General features: G+C 40.2%; 1 non-coding gene across 1 annotated transcript; it reads right to left on the reverse strand.

Annotated features, from left to right (window-relative positions):
* Positions 1-10,562: 10,562 nt before the first annotated feature.
* On the reverse strand, positions 10,563-10,670 carry LOC112739941 (small nucleolar RNA R71). The gene has a single exon (XR_003170874.1). It is a non-coding gene; the product is annotated as a small nucleolar RNA R71 (small nucleolar RNA).
* Between the last annotated feature and the right edge of the window lie 13,401 nt (positions 10,671-24,071).

Genomic DNA, 24,071 nt, shown 5'->3' on the forward strand with positions numbered 1-24,071 from the left:
ACCGACTTCTTTGTGTCATCCTTTTCCAAGTTATTTTTGTAATCCTCTTTCTTGGACCCCTGTTAGGTCTCTTTCAGGGATTACTTTTATAACTTGTTTTTTGTAGGAGACCGATTTCGTCATGGCGATCTCTTCTAAGTTATTTTGTGATCTTCTTTCTTGGACCTTTGTCAGGTCTCTTTCAGGGATTACTTTTATAACTTGTTTTTCGTAGGAGACCAACTTCGTCATGTCGATCTCTTCTAAGTTATTTTGTAATCCTCTTTCTTGGACCTTTGTCAGGTCTCTTTTAGGGATTACTTTTATAACTTGTTTTTCGTAGGAGACCGACTTCGTCATGTCGATCTCTTCTAAGTTATTTTGTAATCCTCTTTCTTGGACCTTTGTCAGGTCTCTTTCAGGGATTACTTTTATAACTTGTTTTTCGTAGGAGACCGACTTCGTCATGTCGATCTCTTTTAAGTTATAGCAATTCCTCTTTTATAGGGTTGGCCAGACCTCTTTCCAGGTATTTGCTGATAACTTGGGTTGACTCGGTCCAACTTTTTTAATGTCGGCTAGTCTTTAAGTTATTATTTAGCAATCCATTAAGACCTCGTCAAGTCCTTTCTCTGGATCACTTTCGATAACTTCTTGCATTATTCTGTTTTCGTCTTTGCCAATTTGTAGAAAGTGGATTAAATCCTCGTTTAGTCGACCTTTAGATGAATTTGGTTTTCATCTCTCTTGGTCTTTATCGTGATTGGGCAGTGAATTTGTTTTTCACTTTTTGCCAATTTGTTGCTTTATAATCGGACGATGAATGTTTCAGATTAATGCGTCTTGAAAACTTGTAGAATCGTCTAATATATTTTATTTAAAAGAAAAAATATGTACATATAGATTTTTTATCCTTTTTGAATTGGATAATTTCTGGATCTCAACATGGTGCCTCATTAAAAAACCTTTTCAGGAAAAAGAGTGCATCTCATGCTGGTATCCTTTATTTCTAACTATAGTACCTTCTTAAGTTACAGGCGTGCCACGATCTGGGAAACTCTTGCCCGTCGAGTTCGGATAATCTGTAGTAGCCCTTCCCAAGTACTTCTATGACTCGGTAGGGTCCTTTCCAGTTTGTCACCAGCTTTCCTTCTCCGGGTCGAGTTGTTCCGATATCATTTCGGATTAGGATGAGATCATTTTCAGCAAAACCTCTTGGCACTACTTTTTTATTATATCTCGAAGCCATTCGGCGCTTTAGCGCTTCTTCCCTTATCCGAGCTCTTTCTTGGATTTCCGGGAGTAGGTCGAGCTCTTCTCTTTGAAGTTGAGAGTTGGCTTCTTCATTGTAGTGGACTACTCTAGGCGACCCTTCCTCGACCTCCACTGGGATCATTGCCTCCACTCCGTATGCTAATCAAAATGGTGATTCGTTTATGGTGGAATGTGGCGTTGTTCGATATGCCCATAGGACTTGTGGAAGTTCTTCTGCCCAAACTCCCTTTGCATCTTGCAATCTCCATTTCAGCCCAGCCAATATGACTTTGTTGGCCGCTTCGGCTTGTCCATTGGCTTTGGGATGTTCGACGGAGGTGAACTGGTGTTTTATGTTCAAGTTGGCTACTAACTTTCTGAAGCCTGCATCTGTGAATTGGGTGCCATTGTCTGTAGTGATGGAGTATGGAACCTCAAACCTTGTGACAATGTTCCTATATAGGAATTTCCGACTTTTTTGAGCAGTGGCGTTGGCTAAGGGCTCTGCCTTGATCCACTTTGTGAAATAGTCTACCCCGACTATGAGGAATTTAACTTGTCCCGATCCCTGGGGAAAGGGTCCGAGAAGATCGAGTCCCCATTTTGCAAATGGCCAAGGCGAAGTTACGCTGATGAGCTCTTCTGGTGGGGCAATGTGAAAGTTGGCATGTTTCTGGCATGGTGGACATGTCTTTACAAATTCTGTAGCTTCTTTTTGTAGAGTTGGCCAGTAAAATCCCACCCGAAGTACCTTTTTGGTGAGAGCTTGTGCTCCGAGATGGTTGCCACAAATGCCGCTGTGTACTTCCTCTAAAACTTCCTTTATGTTGGAGGTCGGCACACATTTTAACAATGGTATTGAAATCCCTCTTTTGTATAGGGTGTTGTTTATGATAGTGTAGTACTGTGCCTCCCGTTTTAATCTCTTTGCCTCCTTTTCATCTGTGGGGAGTGTTTCTGTTTTGAGGTAATTAATTATGGGGGTCATCCATCCTTTATCCTGACCTGTTATGGCTAGGACTTTTTCCTCTTCCGAGAAGGACGGGTTCTGCAGCATTTCCTAGATGAGGCTTCTATTGTTGCCCCCTGGTTTGGTGCTGGCTAGCTTTGAGAGTGCGTCAGCTCGGGCATTTTGTTCGCGGGGTATGTGGTCGATCTTATATTCCCCGAGTTGTCCGAGCTGTTCCCTGGTCTTATCCAAATACTTTCTCATGGTGGGGTCTTTGGCTTGGTAGCTCCCTGTTATTTGTAAGGTGACTACTTGTGAATCGCTGAAGATGTTGAGTTTTTGAGCTCCCACCTTCTTAGCCAGCTTCAAACCAGCTAGTAACGCTTTATATTCCACCTGGTTGTTTGAGGTCGAGAACCCAAATTTGAGGGAAAGCTCCACTTGGGTTCCTTGGTTGCTTTCTATTATCACACCTACACCACTTCCAGTTTTATTCGAGAAACCATCCACGTAGAGGTTCCATTCTGTGGGGGTTTCCAGAGTGTCTGTGAATTCTGCAATGAAGTCAGCTAAGTACTGTGATTTAATGGCTGTCCGAGCTTCATATTGGAGGTCGAACTCGGATAACTCGACTGCCCATTGTAAAATTTTGCCTGCTAGATCTGTTTTCTGCAATATCCCTTTTATGGGTTGGTTGGTCCGAACCTTGATGGTGTGAGCCTGGAAGTACGGGCGAAGTCGTTGAGATGTCAGTATGAGAGCGTAGGCAAACTTTTCTATTTTTTGGTAGTTCAGCTCAGATCCCTGCAGTGTTTTACTAATGAAGTATACAGGTTGTTGCCCTTTGTCGTCCTCTCGAACCAGTGCTGAGGCTACTGCCCGACTTCCTACCGCGAGGTATAATACAAGTGGCTCTTCCTCTCGTGGTCGAGTTAGGATAGGTGGTCGTCCCAGGAAACTTTTGAAATCCTAGAAGGCTTGCTCGCACTCCATTTTCCATTCGAACTTCTTTCCTTTCCTTAAAGTAGCATAGAAGGGGAGAGATCTTATCGCTGATCCTGCTAAGAATCTGGATAAGGCTGCCAATCTCCCGTTGAGTTGTTGCACCTCTTTGACACAAGTTGGGCTCTTCATGTTGAGTATGGCCTAGCATTTATCTGGATTTGCCTCAATTCCTCTTTGTGTGAGCATAAAACCTAAGAATTTGCCTGCTTTTACTGCAAAAGTGCATTTTGCAGGATTGAGTCGCATGCCATGCTTCCTTATAGTGTCAAACACCTGGGCCAAGTCAGACAATAATGTCTCTTCACTTTGTGTCTTTATTAACATGTCGTCCACGTAGACTTCCATGATTTTTCCGATATGATCTTAAAAGACTTTATTTATTAGCCTTTGATAAGTAGCTCCCGCATTCTTGAGACCAAAAGGCATCACAATGTAGCAGTATTTTGCTTTTGGTGTTAAAAACGAGGTCTTTTCTTGATCAGGTGGATACATGGGGATTTGATTGTATCCGGAATATGCATCCATAAACGAGAGGTATTTATATCCGGATGTGGCATCCACCAGAGCGTCGATACTTGGGAGTAGATAAGGATCTTTTGGGCAGGCTTTGTTGAGATCGGTGTAGTCGGTGCCCATTCGCCACTTCCCATTTGATTTTTTCACTAAGACGACGTTAGCTAGCCATAGTGGGTACTTGACTTCTCTTATGAATCCTGCCTCCAGTAGTGCCTGTACCTGTTCTTCCACAACTTGGGATCGTTCTGGCCCAAGTTTTCTTCATCTCTGCTGTACTGCTCGAGATCCTGGATAGACCGCCAACTTGTGGCACATTAGTTTTGGGTCTATGCCTAGCATATCCGCCGCTTTCCATGCGAAGAGGTCGACATTATCTCGTAAGAACTCTACTAGTGATTCTTTTGCGTCTCCTTTTAGGATTGTGCCAATATTAGTTGTTTTGTCTGAGGTGTCTCCGATCTAAACTTTCTCTACTTCACCTTCGGGTTGTGGATGGAGTTCCTCTCGTCTCTGAACTCCTCCAAGCTCAATTATATGGAATTCTTCTCCTCTGCCTCTGAGGTTTAGACTTTCATTATAGTAGCGGCGCGCCATCTTTTGATCTGCTTTTATTGTAGCTATCCCTTCTATAGTTGGGAATTTCATGCACAGATGTGGAGTTGAGACTATGGCACCGAGTTGATTCCATGTTGTCCGACCTATTAAAGCTTTGTAAGCTGAACTCACGTCGACCACGATGTAGTCTATTTTGAGTGTTCGGGATTGGTTTCCTTTTCCGAATGTTGTGTGTAGTGAGATGTAACCAAGTGGTTGCACTGGGGTGTCTCCCAGTCCGAACAGGATGTTTGCGTATGCTCTAAGCTCCTTTTCTTCTAAACCAAGCTTGTCGAAGGCCGTTTTAAATAAGATGTCGGTGGAGCTCCCTTGGTCTATCAGCGTGCGGTGGAGATTTGCATTTGCCAATATGATGGTGATGACCATGGGATCGTCGTGTTCCGAGATGATACCGGATGCATCTTCTTTGGTGAACGTAATTGCAGGGATGTTGGGTTTTCCTTCCTTCCCCTCGACATGATATACTTCTTTGAGATATCTTTTGCGAGATGATTTGGAGACTCCTCCTCCTGCAAATCCGCCGTGTATCATGTGGACGTGTCTTTCTGGTGTACGAGGTGATCGCTCAGTTCGTCCGACATCTTCATCCCTTCTTCTCTTTCTTTGCTCATCATCTCGGGTGGCCAGAACTGATCTAGTTTTCCTTCTCTCACTAATTTTTCTATGACATTTTTTAAGTCGAAGCATTCGTTGGTGGAATGTCCTCGGACTCGATGATAATCATAATATTCGTTCCGATTTCCTCTTCCTCTTTTGCCTTTGAGTGGTCGAGCTGGGGGTATCTTTTCTGTGTTACAGACTTCTTTGTAAATATCCACAAGGGACACCCAAAGAGGGGTGTAATTATGATACTTTTTTATTTTCTCCCCCGTTCGATCTTCCTTCCTCTTGGATTCTTTATCTTTATCTCGGTAGGTGAAACCGGATCTCGAGGCTTCTCCAAGTCAGAAATTTTCTTTCATGTTGATGTACTTCTCCGCCCGCTCTTGCACCTCATCCAGAGATGTGGGGTATTTCTTTGATATAGATTGGCTAAAAGGTCCCTCCTGTAGGCCGTTGATGAGGCCCATGATAGCGGCCTCTGTTGGTAGGCTTTGTATGTCTAGGCATGTTTTGTTGAATCTTTCCATGTAGTTGCGAAGGCTTTCCCGATCTCCTTGCTTGATTCCTAAGAGACTGGGGGTGTGCTTAGCCTTATCTTTTTGGATTGAAAATCTGGCCAGGAACTTTTTGGCTAAGTCGTCAAAGTTTGAGATAGATTTCGAAGGTAGGTTGTCGAACCATCTGATGGCAGTTTTGGTAAAGGTTGTTGGAAAAGCTTTGCAACAAACTGCATCTGAGGCGTCGGTGAGGTACATTCTACTTCTGAAATTGCTGAGGTGATGGTTGGGGTCTGTGGTGCCATCGTACAAAGTCATATCCGGAAGTTTGAAGTCCTTTGGGATTTTGGTCTTCATGATCTCCCTAGTGAATGGATCTTGATCCTTGCGAGAGTTGTCCTCAGGGGTGGATCGAGTAGTTTTGGCTTTGAGATCGGCTTCGATTTTTAGAAGTTTATCCTCCAATTCCCGGTGTCGCCTTATCTCTCTTTGTAGATCCTTTCCTGCTTCTTGCTGATGTCGGGCTTCTTTCTCAAGTTGCTTTAAACGATCTTGAAGCGCCTCTAACGGATTTGATGAGTTTTTGTCCCCGTTAGGGTCTGGAGTATCTTTCGGTGTAGCATCCTCTAGATCTGAATCATGGTCGTTGTCATGGTCGTCCGCCATGGTGATGGGATGACTTCCAGGGTCCCCGGCAACGGCGCCAATGTTCCGAGGGTTACCTGAAACTGTAGGTCGATCTCGGACGAGATCTTCTGTACTGGTCGGAGTTGACGTGTCCGGCTGGTGGATGGCAGCCGAAGCTGGTGTGTCTGACTTGTTGGACTGATAGCGCTGCTGATCCTTTGTCACGGGAGGGTGGGGGTACCTTCAAGAGACTCCGATGCTTAAGTTAGCATGGGTATTAAGCAGGTTTTTTTGTAGAATCAGAGTATGAGTTATACCTGGGTGCTCCAGTGTATTTATAATAGTGTGGGATGACCTTCTTAGATAGATAAGTTAGTTATCTTATCTTATCTTATCTTTGGGCGAGGTCAGCTTATCTTCAATGGAACCGCCCTTATCTCTATAGGCTTGGGCTGCCTTTGGATCTGGGTTGTATTCCTTGAGTTGGGCCCTTTTTTGGGCTTTCTTGTCGATTTGGCCGAGCTCTTTTAGGAAGATGATGAGCGGATAATTTATACGCTTTTTGACATTATTTTTAGTATGTTTTTAGTAGAATCTAGTTACTTTTAGGGATATTTTCATTAGTTTTTATGTTAAATTCACATTTCTGGACTTTACTATGAGGTTGTGTGTTTTTCTGTGATTTCAGGTATTTTCTGGCTGAAATTGAGGGACTTGAGCAAAAATCAGATTCAGAGGCTGAAGAAGGACTGCTGATGATGTTGGATTCTGACCTCCCTACACTCAAAGTGGATTTTCTAGAGCTACAGAACTCAAAATGGCGCGCTTCCAATTGTGTTGGAAATTCGACATCCAGGGCTTTCCAGCAATGTATAATAGTCCATACTTTGGCCGAGTTTAGACGATGTAAAAGGGCGTTGAACGCCAGTTCTACGCTGCTGTCTGGAGTTAAACGCCAGAAACAAGTCACAAACCAGAGTTGAATGCCAGAAATACGTTACAACCTGGCGTTCAACTCCAGAAAGAGCCTCTGCGCATGTAACGTTCAAGCTCAGCCCAAGCACACACCAAGTGGGCCTCGAAAGTGGATTTATGCATCAATTACTTACTTTTGTAAACCCTAGTAACTAGTTTAGTATAAATAGGACTTTTTACTAGTGTATTAGACATCTTATGATCTTCGGATCATCTTTGATCACGTTTTGGGGGCTGGCCATTCGGCCATGCCTGGACCATTATCACTTATGTATTTTCAACGGTAGAGTTTCTACACTCCATAGATTAAGGTGTGGAGCTCTGCTGTTCCTCAAAGATTAATGCAAAGTACTACTGTTTTCTATTCAATTCAACTTATTCCGCTTCTAAGATATTCATTCGCACTTCAACATGAATGTGATGAACGTGACAATCATCATCATTCCCTATGAACGCGTGCCTGACAACCACTTCCGTTCTACCTTAGATTGAATGAATATCTCTTGGATCTCTTAATCAGAATCTTCGTGGTGTAAGCTAGATTGATGGCGGCATTCATGAGAATCTGAAAAGTCTAAACCTTGTCTGTGGTATTCCGAGTAGGATTCAGGGATTGAATGACTGTGACGAGCTTCAAACTCGCGAGTACTGGGCGTAGTGACGGACGCAAAAGGAGGGTGAATCCTATTCCAGTATGATCGAGAACCTCAGATGATTAGCCGTGCTGTGACAGAGCATTTGGAGGATGGGATGTAGCCATTGACAACGGTGATGCCCTTACATAAAGCCAGCCATGGAAAGGAGTAAGATTGATTGGATGAAGACAGCAGGAAAGCAGAGGTTCAGAGGAACGAATGCATCTCTATACGCTTATTTGAAATTCTAACCAATGAATTACATAAGTATTTCTATCCTTATTTTATGTTTACTTATTATTTAATTTCGAAAACTCCATAACCTTTTTATATCCGCCTGACTGAGATTTACAAGGTGACCATAGCTTGCTTCATACCAACAATCTCCGTGGGATCGACCCTTACTCACATAAGGTTTATTACTTGGACGACCCAGTGCACTTGCTGGTTAGTTGTATCGAAGTTGTGAATGAAAAACGATTTATTAAGACGTGCGTATAGAGTTTCTGGCGCCGTTACCTAAGATCACAATTTTGTGCACCAAGTTTTTGGCACCGTTGCCGGGGATTGTTCGAGTTTGGACAACTGACGGTTCATCTTGTTGCTCAGATTAGGTAATTTTCTTTTTGTTTTATTTTTAAAAATTTTTCAAAAAAAATCTTTCAAAAATTTCTCCTTTGTTTTCGAAAAAAAATTTTAAAATAAAAATGTTTTCAAAAATATATTTTTCTTCAAAATTTTTAAGAATGAATTCTAGTGTTTCATGAAGCATGTTGAAGCCTGGCTGGCTGTAAAGCCATGTCTAATTCTTCTGGGTAGGGAATGTCAGGCGTGTCATGTCTGAGTTACATACTAAAGCTTGGCTGGCTATTAAGCCATGCCTGACCCTTTGATTGGAGCTTTAGTTTAAAGAGCATAAGATTCCTGGAATTCATATTAAAAATTTTGGAATCCTTATTTTTCTTTTTCAAAATGATTTTCGAAAAAATTAAAAGAAAATACAAAAAAATCATAAAATCATAAAAATCAAAAAAATATTTCATGTTTCTTGTTTGAGTCTTGAGTCAAGTTGAAAGTTTGGTGTCAATTGCATATTCATCTTGCATTTTTCGAAAAATTTATGCATTCATAGTGTTCTTCATGATCTTCAAGTTGTTCTTGGTAAGTCTTCTTGTTTGATCTTGATGTTTTCTTGTTTTGTGTTGTATGGTGTTTTTCATATGCATTCTTGCATCCATAGAGTCTAAGCATCAAAGATTTCTAAGTTTGGTGTCTTGCATGTTTTCTTTGCATATAAAATTTTCAAAATGTGTTCTTGATGTTCATCATGATCTTCATAGTGTTCTTGGTGTTCATCTTGACATTCATAGTGTTCTTGCAAACATTCCTTGTTTTGATCCAAAAAGAAAAGAGAAAAACATGAAAATGATGTTTTAAATTTTTCTATCTCATCATTAAAAAATTCAAAAATCAAAAAAATATCTTTCCCCTTTTTCTCTCTCAAAATTTCGAAAATTAGATTTGACTTTTTTCAAAAAATTTTAAAATCTAGTTGTTTTTATGAGTCAAATCAAATTTTCAATTTAAAAATCTTATCTTTTTCAAAATCTTTTTCAAAAATCAAATCTTTTTCATTTTTCTTAGTTATTTTCGAAAATTTTAAAAAAATATTTTTCAAAAATCTTTTTCTTATCTTTTTCACATAATTTTCGAAAATAACATCATCAATTAATGTTTTGATTCAAAAATTTCAAGTTTGTTACTCGCTTGTTAAGAAAGATTCAAACTTTGAGTTCTAGAATCATATCTTGTGATTCTTATGAATCAAGTCATTAATTGTGTTTTTAAAAATCAAATCTTTTTCAAAACTAATTTCAATCATATCTTTTCAAAAATATCTTCTTATCTTACCTTCTTCAAAAATTTGATTTTAAAATATCTTTTCTAACTTCTTATCTTCTTATCTTTTCAAAAATTGATTTTCAAATTTGTTTCAACTAACTAACTAACTCTCTCTCTAATTTTCGAAAATATCTTCCCTCTTTTTCAAAATTTCTTTTTAATTAACTAATTATTTTAATTTTTGATTTTAAAATTTCGAAAATTACTAACCTTTTTCAAAAACTATTTTCGAAAACCACTAACTCTTTTTCAAAAATTATTTTCGAAAATTCGCTTCCCCCTCTCATCTTCTTCTATTTGTTTATTTATTTACTAAGATCTCTTCCTCACTCACCAAAAATCCGAACCCCCTCTCTCTCTCTCTGAGTTCAGATTTTCTCTTCTTCTTTTCTTCTATTCACATAGGGACCTCTATACTGTGGTAAAAAGAATCTCTATTATTATTATTATTTTTCTGTCCCTCTTTTTCATATGAGCGGGAGCAAAGACAAGAATATTCTTGTTGAAGCAGATCCAGAACCTGAAAGGACTCTGAAAAGGAAACTAAGAGAAGCTAAAATACAACAGTCCAAAGACAACCTTTCAGAAATTTTTGAACAAGAAGAGGAGATGGCAGCCGAAAATAATAATAATGCAAGGAGAATGCTTGGTGACTTTACTGCACCTAATTTCAATTTACATGGAAGAAGCATCTCCATTCCTGCCATTGGAGCAAACAATTTTGAGCTGAAACCTCAATTAGTTTCTCTGATGCAGCAGAACTGCAAGTTTCATGGACTTCCATCTGAAGATCCTTTTCAGTTCTTAACTGAATTCTTGCAGATATGTGATACTGTTAAGACTAATGGAGTAGATCTTGAAGTCTACAGGCTCATGCTTTTCCCTTTTGCTGTAAGAGACAGAGCTAGAGTATGGTTGGACTCTCAACCTAAGGATAGCCTGAACTCTTGGGATAAGCTGGTCAAGGCTTTCTTAGCCAAGTTCTTTCCTCCTCAAAAGCTGAGTAAGCTTAGAGTGGATGTTCAGACCTTCAGACAGAAAGAAGGTGAATCCCTCTATGAAGCTTGGGAGAGATACAAAGGACTGACCAAAAAGTGTCCTTCTGACATGCTTTCAGAATGGACCATCCTGGATATATTCTATGATAGTCTATCTAAATTGGCTAAAATATCATTGGATACTTCTGCAGGTGGATCCATTCACCTAAAGAAAATGCCTGCGAAGCTCAAGAACTCATTGACATGGTTGCTAATAACCAGTTCATGTACACTTCTGAGAGGAATCTTGTGAGTAATGGGACGCCTATGAAGAAGGGAGTTCTTGAAATTGATACTCTGAATGCCATATTGGCTCAGAATAAAATATTGACTCAGCAAGTCAATATGATTTCTCAGAGTCTGAATGGAATACAAGCTGCATCCAACAGTACTCAAGAGGCATCTTCTGAAGAAGAAGCTTATGATCCTGAGAACCCTGTAATAGCAGAGGTAAATTACTTAGGTGAACCTTATGGAAACACCTACAATCCATCATGGAGAAATCATCCAAATCTCTCATGGAAGGATCAACAAAAGCCTCAACAAGGCTTTAATAATGGTGGAAGATACAGGTTTAGCAATAGCAAGCCTTTTCCACCATCCACTCAGCAACAAACAGAGAACTCTGGACAAAATACCTCTAATTTAGCAAATTTAGTCTCTGATCTGTCCAAGGCCACTATAAGTTTCATGAATGAAACAAGGTCATCCATTAGAAATTTGGAGGCACAAGTGGGCCAGCTAAGTAAAAGGATCACTGAAATCCCTCCTAGTACTCTCCCAAGCAATACAGAAGAGAATCCGAAAGGAGAGTGCAAGGCCATTGAATTAATTACCATGGCCGAACCTGTAAGGTTGGGAGAGGACGTGAATCCCAAGGAGGAAGACCTCCTGGGACGTCTAGTGATCAATACGGAGTTTCTCTCTGAAGAACCAAAGGAATATGAGGCTCACCTAGAGACCCTAGAGATTCTATTAAACCTCCTTATGCCATTCATGAGCTCTGATGAGTATTCCTCTTCTGAAGAGAATGAGGATGTTACTGAAGAGCAAGCTACTAAGTTTCTTGGTGCAATCATGAAGCTGAATGCCAAATTATTTGGTATTGAGACTTGGGAAGATGAACCTCCCTTGTTCACTAATGAACTGAGTGATCTGGATCAACTGACATTGCCTCAGAAGAGACAGGATCCTGGAAAGTTCTTAATACCTTGTACCATAGGTACCATGACCTTTGAAAAGGCTCTGTGTGACCTTGGGTCAGGGATAAACCTCATGCCCCTCTCTGTAATAGAGAAACTGGGAATCTACGGGGTGCAAGCTGCTAAAATCTCATTAGAGATGGCAGACAATTCAAGAAAACAGGCTTATGGACAAGTAGAGGACGTGTTAGTAAAGGTTGAAGGCCTTTACATCCCTGCTGATTTCATAGTCCTAGATACTGGAAAGAATGAGGATGAATCCATCATCCTTGGAAGACCCTTCCTAGCCACAGCAAGAGCTGTGATTGATGTTGACAGAGGTGAATTAGTCCTTCAATTGAATGGGGACTCCCTTGTGTTTACAACTCAAGGTTATCCTTCTGTAAACATGGAGAGGAAGCATAAAAAGCTTCTCTCAAAACAGAGTCAACCAGAGCCCCCACAGTCAAACTCTAAGTTTGGTGTTGGGAGGCCACAACCAAACTCTAAGTTTGGTGTTGAACTCCCATATCCAAACTCTAAATTTGGTGTTGGGGAGTCTCAACAATGCTCTAAACATCTGTGAGGCTCCATGAGAGCCCACTGTCAAGCTATTGACATTAAAGAAGCACTTGTTGGGAGGCAACCCAATTTTTATTTATCTAATTCTATTTTTCTTGTTCTTTCATATTTTATTAGGTTCATGATCATGTGGAGTCACAAAATAAATATAAAAATTGAAAACGGAATCAAAAACAGCAGAAGAAAAATCACACCCTGGAGGAAGACCTTACTGGCATTTAAACGCCAGTAAGAAGTATCTGGCTGGCGTTCAACGCCAGAATAGAGCATGGTTCTGGCACTGAACGCCCAAAATGGGCAGCATCTGGGCGATTGAATGCCAGAATTGCACCCTGGAGAAGAGCTGGCGCTGAACGCCCAGAACAAGCATGGTTCTGGCGTTCAACGCCAGAAATAGGCAACAAATGGGCGTTCAACACCCAGAACAAGCACCAATCTGGCGCTGAACGCCCAGAGTTGTGTGCAAGGGCATTTTGCATGCCTAATTTGGTGCAAGGTTGTAAATCCTTGAACACCTCAGGATCTGTGGACCCCACAGGATCCCCACCTACCTCCACTAACTTCTTCTCATCCCTCTTTCACACAATCCCATAAACACTCTTCCCCAAAACTCTTCACCAATCACCTCAATCTCTCTTCCCTATCACCACTTCACCACCCAAAACCACCCTTATGGCCGAACCTTACCCCCTCTCCCTTCCCTATATAAAGCCCTCCATTCTTCTTCATTTTTCACACAAAACAACCCTCTCTTCCCCTCCTTGACCGAAACACATCTCTCTCTCCCTCTTCTCCATTTCTTCTTCTTCTTCATCTCTTCTTTCTTCTCTTGCTCGAGAGCGAACAATATTCTAAGTTTGGTGTGGTAAAAGCATAAGTTTTTTGTTTTTCCATTACCATTGATGGCACCCAAGACCGGAGAATCCTCTAGAAAAGGGAAAGGTAAGACAAAAGCTTCCACCTCCGAGTCATGGGAGATGGAAAGATTCATCTCCAAAGCTCATCAAGACCACTTCTATGATGTTGTGGCCAAGAAAAAGGTGATCTCCGAGGTCCTTTCAAGCTCAAGAAGAATGAGTATCCGGAGATCCGACATGAAATCCAAAGAAGAGGTTGGGAAGTTCTAGCAAAACCCATCCAACAAGTTGGCATCCTAATGGTTCAAGAGTTCTATGCCAATGCATGGATCACTAGGAACCATGATCAAAATAAGAACCCAAACCCAAAAAATTATATTACAATGGTTCGAGGGAAATACTTAGATTTTAGTCCGGAGAATGTGAGATTGGCGTTTAACTTGCCTATGATGCAAGGAGATGCACGCCCCTACACTAGAAGGGTCAACTTTAATCAAAGGTTGGACCAAGTCCTCATGGACATATGTGTGGAAGGAGCTCAATGGAAGATTGACTCCAAAGACAAGCCGGTTCAACTAAGAAGACTGGACCTCAAGCCTGTAGCTAGAGGATGGTTAGAGTTCATCCAACGCTCCATCATCCCCACTAGCAACCGATCCGAAGTTACTGTGGATCGGGCCATCATGATTCATAGCATCATGATTGGAGAGGAAGTAGAAGTTCATGAAGTCATCTCCCTTGAACTCTACAAAATAGCCGAAAAGTCCTCCCCCATGGCAAGGCTAGCTTTTCCTCATCTTATTTGCCATCTATGTTACTCAGTTGAAGCTTTCATAGAAGGAGACATTTTCATTGAGGAAGAAAAGCCCATCACTAAGAAAAGGATGGAGCAAGCAAGAGAACCCATTCATGGATCTCAAGAGACGCATGAAGCTCATCACCATGAGATTCTGGAGATGCCTCAAATACATCTTCCTCCACAAAACTATTGGGAGCAAATCAACACCTCCCTAGGAGAATTAAGTTCCAACATGGGACAATTAAGGGTGGAACATCAAGAGCACTCCATCATCCTTCATGAAATTAGAGAAGATCAAAAAGCAATGAAGGAGGAGCAACAAAGACAAGGAAGAGACATAGAAGAGCTCAAGGACATCATTGGTTTCTCAAGAAGGAAACGCCACCATCACTAAGGTGGACTCATTCCTTGTTCTCACATTCTCTGTTTTTCGTTTTCTCTATGTTAAGTGTTTATCTATGTTTGTGTCTTATTACATGATCATTAGTAGTTAGTAACTTTGTCTTAAAGTTATGAATGTCCTATGAATCCATCACCTCTCTTAAATGAAAAATGTTTTAATTCAAAAGAACAAGAAGTACATGAGTTTCGAATTTATCCTTGAACTTAGTTTAATTATATTGATATGGTGACAATGCTTCTTGTTTTCTGAATGAATGCTTGAACAGTGCATATGTCTTTTGAAGTTGTTGTTTAAGAATGTTAAATATTTTGGCTCTTGAAAGAATGATGACAAGGAGACATGTTATTTGATAATCTGAAAAATCATAAAAATGATTCTTGAAGCAAGAAAAAGCAGCAAAGAACAAAGCTTGCAGAAAAAAAAAAGAAGAGAAAAAAACAATATAGGCGAAAAAAATAGAAAGAAAAAGAAAAAGCAAGCAGAAAAAGGATCCCAAGGCTTTGAGCATCAGTGGATAGGAGGGCCTAAAGGAATAAAATCTTGGCCTAAGCGGCTAAACCAAGCTGTCCCTAACCATGTGCTTGTGGCGTGTAGGTGTCAAGTGAAAACTTGAGACTGAGCGGTTAAAGTCAAGGTCCAAAGCAAAAGAAGAGTGTGCTTAAGAACCCTGGACACCTCTAATTGGGGACTTTAGCAAAGCTGAGTCATAATCTGAAAAGGTTCACCCAATTATATGTCTGTGGCATTTATATATCCGGTGGTAATACTGGAAAACAAAGTGCTTAGGGCCACGGCCAAGACTCATAAAATAGCTGTGTTCAAGAATCATCATACTGAACTAGGAGAATCAATAACACTATCTGAACTCTGAGTTCCTGTAGATGCCAATCATTCTGAACTTCAATGGATAAAGTGAGATGCCAAAACTATTCAAGAGGCAAAAAGCTACAAGTCCCGCTCATTTAATTGGAACTATGTTTCATTGATAGTTTGGAATTTATAGTATATTCTCTTCTTTTTCTCCTATTTGATTTTCAGTTGCTTGGGGACAAGCAACAATTTAAGTTTGGTGTTGTGATGAGCGGATAATTTATACGCTTTTTGGCATTGTTTTTAGTATGTTTTTAGTAGGATCTAGTTACTTTTAGGGATGTTTTCATTAGTTTTTATGTTAAATTCACATTTCTGGACTTTACTATGAGTTAGTGTATTTTTCTGTGATTTCAGGTATTTTCTGGCTGAAATTGAGGGACTTGAGCAAAAATCAGATTCAGAGGCTGAAGAAGGACTGCTGATGCTGTTGGATTCTGACCTCCCTGCACTCAAAGTGGATTTTCTGGAGCTACAGAACTTAAAATGGCGCGCTTCCAATTGTCTTGGAAAGTAAACATCCAGGGCTTTCCAGAAATGTATAATAATCCATACTTTGGCCGAGTTTAGATGACGTAAAAGGGCGTTGAACGCCAGTTCTACGCTGCTGTCTGGAGTTAAACGCCAGAAACAAGTCACAAACCAGAGTTGAACGCCAGAAATACGTTACAACCTGGCGTTCAACTCCAGAAAGAGCCTCTGCACGTGTAACATTCAAGCTCAACCCAAGTACACACCAAGTGGGCCCCGGAAGTGGATTTATGCATCAATTACTTACTTTTGTAAACCCTAGTAACTAGTTTAGTATAAATAGGACTTTTTACTAGTGTATTAGACATCTTATGATCTTCGGATCATCTTTGATCACGTTTTGGGGGCTGGCCATTCGGCCATGCCTAGACCATTATCACTTATGTATTTTTAACGGTAGAGTTTCTACACTCCATAGATTAAGGTGTGGAGCTCTGCTGTTCCTCAAAGATTAATGCAAAGTACTACTGTTTTCTATTCAATTCAACTTATTCCGCTTCTAAGATATTCATTCGCACTTCAACATGAATGTGATGAACGTGACAATCATCATCATTCCCTATGAATGCGTGCTGACAACCACTTCCGTTCTACCTTAGATTGAATGAATATCTCTTGGATCTCTTAATCAGAATCTTCGTGGTGTAAGCTAGATTGATGGCGGCATTCATGAGAATCCGGAAAGTCTAAACCTTGTCTGTGGTATTCCGAGTAGGATTCAGGGATTGAATGACTGTGACGAGCTTCAAACTCGCGAGTACTGGGCGTAGTGACAGACGCAAAAGGAGGGTGAATCCTATTCCAGTATGATCGAGAACCTCAGATGATTAGCCGTGCTGTGACAGAGCATTTGGACCATTTTCACAAGAGGATGGGATGTAGCCATTGACAGCGGTGATGCCCTTACATAAAGCCAGCCATGGAAAGGAGTAAGATTGATTGGATGAAGACAGCAGGAAAGCAGAGGTTCAGAGGAACGAATGCATCTCTATACGCTTATCTGAAATTCTAACCAATGAATTACATAAGTATTTCTATCCTTATTTTATGTTTACTTATTATTTAATTTCGAAAACTCCATAACCTTTTTATATCCGTCTGACTGAGATTTACAAGGTGACCATAGCTTGCTTCATACCAACAATATCCGTGGGATCGACCCTTACTCACGTAAGGTTTATTACTTGGACGACCCAGTGCATTTGCTGGTTAGTTGTATCGAAGTTGTGAATGAAAAACGATTTATTAAGACGTGCGTACAGTGTTTCTGGCGCCGTTACCTGAGATCACAATTTCGTGCACCAGAAGAGGTCGGATAGTCTAACTTGAAGAGATCGGTCGCTTTGTCGCCAATCATCCCGGGTCGGATAGCTCGACCCAGGGTATAAACACTTACTAACTGCTTTAACTTTCTAACTTCTCTTTTTACCTAACCACTTTAACTTTCTAACTCAAGGTATGATTACTGTTTTTCCTAATTAACAAGAATTCTATATATCATATATTTTGGATTGTGATTTTTACTCTCAGACTTTTTACTTGCATACAGTCCAAAAATTTACTTATATTTAACTCATTTCATGCTTTTATTGCTCTTTTGCCTTTATGCTTATATTGATAAAAATTATTTGCTTACCTGTTTTTCTGCTTTAGTTCTTGAACTGTATCCTGCAACTTCTGCTTTTTAGGATGTCTAATGACAAAAGTAAGGAAAAATGCAAAGCAACTACAAGCAAACGGAAAAGAGAAGAATCCTCCAGCACTATTTTAGATATCATCTACGACGATTCCTGGCGGGAAAAGAATTTTACCCCGCAGGAAAAGGCTAATCAGTTGGTGCCTGCCACTGACCCAGAAAAATTTGCAAACAAATACTGTGAGCTGAAGTACCCTGTTTTTGCCACTTCTAGGAACCTATTCCTGGAAAGGACCCTCAGAATTCCAGAAGAACTCAAATAATACACCTCAGAACAAATTAAACAGAGAGGCTGGTTCTTCTTGGAGAGAAACTTGACTGAGATCAACTCATCCTGGGTCAGAGAATTCTACTGTAACTACTTTAAAACGTCCCTGGATGCAGTACAGCTTAGAGGCAAACAAATTCTGGTTACTTAGGAAGCAATAGAAGAGATCCTCCAGCTCCTACCTAAGTCCGATAAACCAGATGGATATCAGCAGACTGAAGAGGATATGAGATTCATGAAGTTTGACTGGGACGCAGTGAAGCAGAGAATAGCTATTGATCCTACTGTCCCATGGGTCATGGGCAAGTCCACAGTGGCCCCAAAAGGAATAAAGATCATCAACCTGAACGATGAGGCTCGGCTTTGGCAGCAGATACTGAGTAACTATGTGATGCCGAGCACTCATGTGACGGAGGTGCCAGCTACCATGATTACCCTCATCTGGTGTGTGATGGAGGGTAAGGACTTAATCTGCCCCACTTCATCCGGTATTACATGGCCAGGGTTCATGTCAGAGGCACCCTCCCTTTTCCATACTTGATTACTCAGTTGGGCCGCCGAGTGGAGGTGCCATGGGAGCTGGCTGATGAAAAGCCAACTGCCGCGGACTGCAAGAAGATCATCCCTCACAGCAGGAAATTTCAGGCTTTGGGCTACCGACCTCCTTTTCTCACTGACTCTGCTGAGGCAGCCACATCTTCTGCTGCTCCTTCAGGCCCTGCTGCACCAGCCACCACTACTGCACCCTCACCTGCTCCGGAGCCCATCTATCATCTCGTGCACCAACTCTTCGCACGCCTGAATCGTATGGAATGTCACAACAAGCGACACTATGAGCACTTAAAGTTGATGATCCTATCTGGCAGTGACATCCCCTCCGAGCCTAACACCCCTTCTGAGCAATCTGATGCGGAGGCGGACGATCATGAGGAGGAGGCATATGTAGAGGCTGAGCAGGCAGGACCTGAGCAGGCTGCGCCACACCATGAGGAGCCCAATCAGATACAGCCGGCTGACCCAGAGATCCCTCTACAGGCAGAGCCTCTACTTCAGCAGGCAGACCCTCCGACCCTCATACAGACTGCAGAGCCTCAAACCACCACAGAGACACCTATTGCCCATCCTTCCAGAGATGACACTTCTTCACACCCAGCTTGAGTGAGCATCGAGGACAATGCTATTATTTAAGTGTGGGGAGATTGCCATCTCTGGCGAACTTTATTTTGGTGAACCACTTTTTAGACTCTCTTTTATCCTATTTTGCTTATTTTTCTGTATTTTTATTGTATTTCTGCATTTTGCACCATGGTTTATATATATTTATCTTAGATATTTAGTTTAGTTGCACTTTTAGCTTATTAAATTGTGATATAGAATACATGGATTAATTAGCTTAGTTTACCCTTTTAGCATACGATAATTTGGGTTAATTGAAAATAAAAAGAGTAAACTAGAAACTTTAGTATAACAGAATCACAACAATCCACACACTGTATATATATAGCAACAAATGTGAGTTAGTTAACAACATTTCTTCAAGGAAGAACACTAAGTTTTTAAGAGCCATCCTAAGATTCACATTGAGAATAATGGGAACTCTTGATTTCTACTTACATGACATACATAACTGATATATGGTTTTTGAGCCAACGAACACACAAACCCGTGAGTTTTTGAGCTTAACTGTATGGTTATATTTAACCATAAATTTCATTCCTGTGTGTTTCGCACTTCTTTTCTATGCTTGTAATCTCTACTTTGTTTTAATCTATATGTCCAATATAGAATGTAGATACATACCCGCATATGATTGAGGCCATCAGTTGAAATTGCCCTCACTTATCCCAAATAAACCTACCTCCTACATCACCTTTGTTAGCCCCATTGAGCCTTTTAATCTCCTTTTGTTCTATAACCACATTACTAGCCTTAAGCAGAAAAATAAATTAAAATCCCAAGTTGAATCCTTGGTTAGCTTAAGATAGAAATTATGTATCAACTAAGTGTGGGAAATTTTATGAGAACATGGGTTAATAGGAAAAGGATTAATTTAATAAGAATAATCAGAAATTTGGGAGCATGCTTGATAAACCACTATTTTATGGTTTATCTTGTACTCAATTGAGTGGTTTTTATTAACTCTTTACCCACTTATTCATACTATTTGCATGGTTTTATATTTCCTTCCTAATTATGTATTTTGATTGAAAACATGCTTCTTTGATCTTATATTTGCTTATTATTAATCCTCTCTTATTACCATTAGATGCCTTGATATGTGTGTTAAGTGATTTCAGAGATTACAAGGCAGGAATGGTTTAGAGGATGGAAAGGAAGCATGCAAAAGTGGAAGGAATACAATAAGTTGAAGAAACTGCAAAGCTGTCAGCCTGACCTCTTCGCATTCAAACAGTCATAACTTGAGCTACAGAGGTCCAAACGACGCGGTTCCAGTTGCGTTGGAAAGCTAACGTCCGGGACTTCAATTTGATATATAATATGCTATAGTTTTCCTGACGCTAAGCGATGCGACCGCGTGCTCCATGCGGCCGCGTCGCAGTGACGGAATTCCAGCGTGGTTGAATTCGAAACCAGCGAATTCTGGGCTGTTTCTGACCCAGTTCTCGGCCCAGAAAATACATATTAGAGGCTATAAAGTGGAGGAACGTATCCATTCATAAAGAGACTTTCATAATTCACAATTTTTAGGAGTAGATGTAGTTTTTAGAGAGAGAGGTTCTCTCCTCTCTCTTAGGATTAGGATTTAGGACTTCTCTTAGTTTTAGGAGTGACTCTCAATCCCAGGTTCAATGTTCTTTTTATTTATTTCTCCAATTTAAATTGTATGTCAGATTTAAGTTCTTTTGTGAATGCAATTCGAGGTATTTTCAGACTTAATTTTGCTTTGCTTTATTTATATGAATGCTTTTAATTTAATTTAGATATTTTCTCTTTTGGTCTTGGTTAAGAAATCAGTAACTCAGGAATTATCCAACTCAATAGCATAATTGATAATTGTTATCCTTGCTAATTGAATTTATCTTCAATAATCCCAATCTTTTCTTAGGAATTAACTAGGATTCAAAGATCTAACTAATTAGTCGCTTGACCTTCCCTTGTTATAGCAAAGGTTAACTAAGTGGAATTAAGATTCAGTTTTCATCATCATTGATAAGGATAACTAGACTGGACTTCCAATTTCTCATACCTTGCCAAAAGCTTATTTTACAGTTATTTATTTATTTTATTTGTCATTTAAATATATCTGTGCTCATTGCCCAAGCTCCAAAACCCCCCAATTTACAAAACTCATAACCAATAATAAGAACATACTTCCCTGCAATTCCTTGAGAAGACGACCCGAGGTTTGAATACTCGGTTATCAATTTCAAAGGAGTTTGTTACTTGTGACAACCAAAATGTTTGTACGAAGGGATTTTTGTCGGTTTAGAGACTATATCTACAATGCGACTGTTTTTATGAAATTCTTTACTGGCAAAAATCCTAACGTCAATGCTCATGTGAAATAAGCTCGGTTCTTACATTCTCCCCACCAAATAAGAAATTTTTCCCTCAAAATTTTGTGATTACCTGAGAATAACTTGGGATAATCTTTCTGCATCATGGACTCCGATTCCCAGGCATGCTCTTCGACTCCTGCTCTCTTCCAAGCATCCTTAACCAATGAAACTTCCTTTCCTCGCAGCTTCTTCACACTAGTGTCGTCGATACGCACCAGTGTTACTTGAAAAGTCAAGTTCTTCCTCAACACGACTGACTCAAGTTCTAACACATGAGCCGCATCCGACATGTACTGGTGCACGAAATTGTGATTCACACTTTTCACAACTTCGCATAACTAACCAGCAAGTGCACTAGGTCATCCAAGTAATACCTTACGTGAGTAAGGGTCGATCCCACGGAGATTGTCGGCTTGAAGCAAGTTATGGTCATTCTGTAAATCTTAGTCAGGTGGATTCAAATGGTTATGAGGTTTTGATAATTAAAAAATAAATAAAACATAAAATAAAATAAAGATACTTATGTAATTCATTGGTGGGAATTTTAGATAAACGTTTGGAGATACTTTGTTGCTTCTGAACCTCTGCTTTCCTATTGCCTTCTTCCAATCATGTGTGCTCCCTGCCATGGCAAGCTGTATGATCCTCTTGGATGAAAAATACCAGGTACGATCTCTGTACGGCTAATCAACTGTCGGATTTCTCGTCTCGGATGAAAAATACCAAGTACAGCTACTGTACGGCTAATCATCTGTCGGTTCTCAATAGCGTCAGAATAGGATCTCTCTATCCTTTTGCACACTGTCACTACGTCCAACATTCACAAGTTTGAAGCTCGTCACAGTCATCCCTTCCCAGATCCTACTCGGAATATCACAGACAAGGTTTAGACTTTTCGGATCTCAGGAATGCTGCCAATTGTTCTAGCCTATACCACGAAGGTTCTAATCAAGGATTCGGATGCTCTGTTGTCAGGAGAGACGATGCAAATCGTGAATCAGAGACCCAAGAGAATATATTCCGGCTATCGTCCAATGACTACGTTGAACATCATGTAGACCGCTTGTGTTTGTCAGGCACACGGATCTTGGCTAAGCAAGAAATGAAGATAGTGGGTGATTGTCACGGGTCACCCCTTCATTCTGACTTAACTGAATTAAGTATAAGAGTATATCTTGGAGAAGAAGTAGGCGTGAATTGAAAGAAAAACAATAGTACTTGCATTAATTCATGAAGAACAGCAGAGCTCCACACCTTAATCTATGGGGTACAGAAACTCCACGTAGAAAATATATAAGTGAAATAGGTCTAGGCATGGCCGAATGGCCAGCCTCCCAAAGAGTTTCCAAGTGTAAAGTCTAAGATGTCTCTGAATACAATAGTAAAAAGTGCTATTTATAGTAAACTAGTAACTTAGGTTTATAGAAAATGAGTAACTAAGTGCAGATAGTACAGAAATCCAATTCCGGGGCCCACTTGGTGTGTGCTTGGGCTGAGCATTGAAGCTTTCACATGCATAGGCCATTCTTGGAGTTAAACGCCAGCTTGGGTGCCATTTTGGGCGTTTAACTCCAGTTCTGGTGCCAATTCTGGCGTTTTACGAAGAAAAGGGTCTTTGGTGGGCGTTTGAACGCCAGTTTGGGCCATCAAATCTCGGGTAAAGTATGGACTATTATATATTGCTGGAAAGCCCAAGATGTCTACTTTCCAACGCAATTGAGAGCGCACCAATTAGGCTTCTATAGCTCTAGAAAATCCACTTCGAGTGAAGGAAGCTCAGAATCCAACAACATCTGCAGTCCTTTCTCAGCCTCTGAATTAGATTTTTGCTCAGGTCCCTCAATTTCAGCCAGAAAATACCTGAAATCACAGAAAAATACACAAACTCATAGTAAAGTCCATAAATGTTATTTTTTCATAAAAACTAATAAAAATATAATAAAAAGTAACTAAAACATACTAAAAATTATGTAAAAATAATGCCAAAAAGGGTATAAATTATCTGCTTATCACAACACCAAACTTAAATTGTTGCTTGTCCCCAAGCAACTAAAAATAAAATAGGATAAAAAAAGAGAATATACAATAAATCTCAAAAATATCAATGAAGATTAGTCTCAATTAAATGAGCGGGGCTAGTAGCTTTTTGCTTTTGAACAGTTTTGGCATCTCACTTTATCCTTTGAAGTTCAGAATGATTGGCATCCATAGGAACTCAGAATTCAAATAGTGTTATTGACTCTCCTAGTTCAATATGTTGATTCTTGAACACAGCTACTTTATAAGTCTTGGCCGTAACCCTAAGCATTTTGTTTTCCAGTATTACCACCAGATACATAAATGCCACAGACACATAACTGGGTGAACCTTTTCAAATTGTGACTCAGCTTTGCTAGAGTCCCCAGTTAGAGGTGCCCAGAGCTCTTAAGCACAATCTTTTTGCTTTAGACCACGACTTTAACTGCTCAGTCTCAAGCTTTTCACTTGACATCTTCACGCCACAAGCACATGGTTAGGGACAGCTTGATTTAGCCGCTTAGGCCAGGATTTTATTCCTTTGGGCCCTCCTATCCATTAATACTCAAAGCCTTAGATCCTTTTTTACCCTTGCCTTTTAGTTTAAAGGGTTATTGGCTTTTTGCTCTTGCCTTTTGGTTTAAAGAGCTATTGGCTTTTTCTGCTTGCTTTTTCTTTTTCTTTCTTTTTCTTTATTTTTCGCATTTTTTTTTTGCAAGCTTTGTGTTTTTCACTGCTTTTTCTTGCTTCAAG

This window comes from Arachis hypogaea, chromosome 13 (assembly GCF_003086295.3).
Source record: "Arachis hypogaea cultivar Tifrunner chromosome 13, arahy.Tifrunner.gnm2.J5K5, whole genome shotgun sequence".
Classification (NCBI taxonomy): domain Eukaryota; kingdom Viridiplantae; phylum Streptophyta; class Magnoliopsida; order Fabales; family Fabaceae; genus Arachis; species Arachis hypogaea.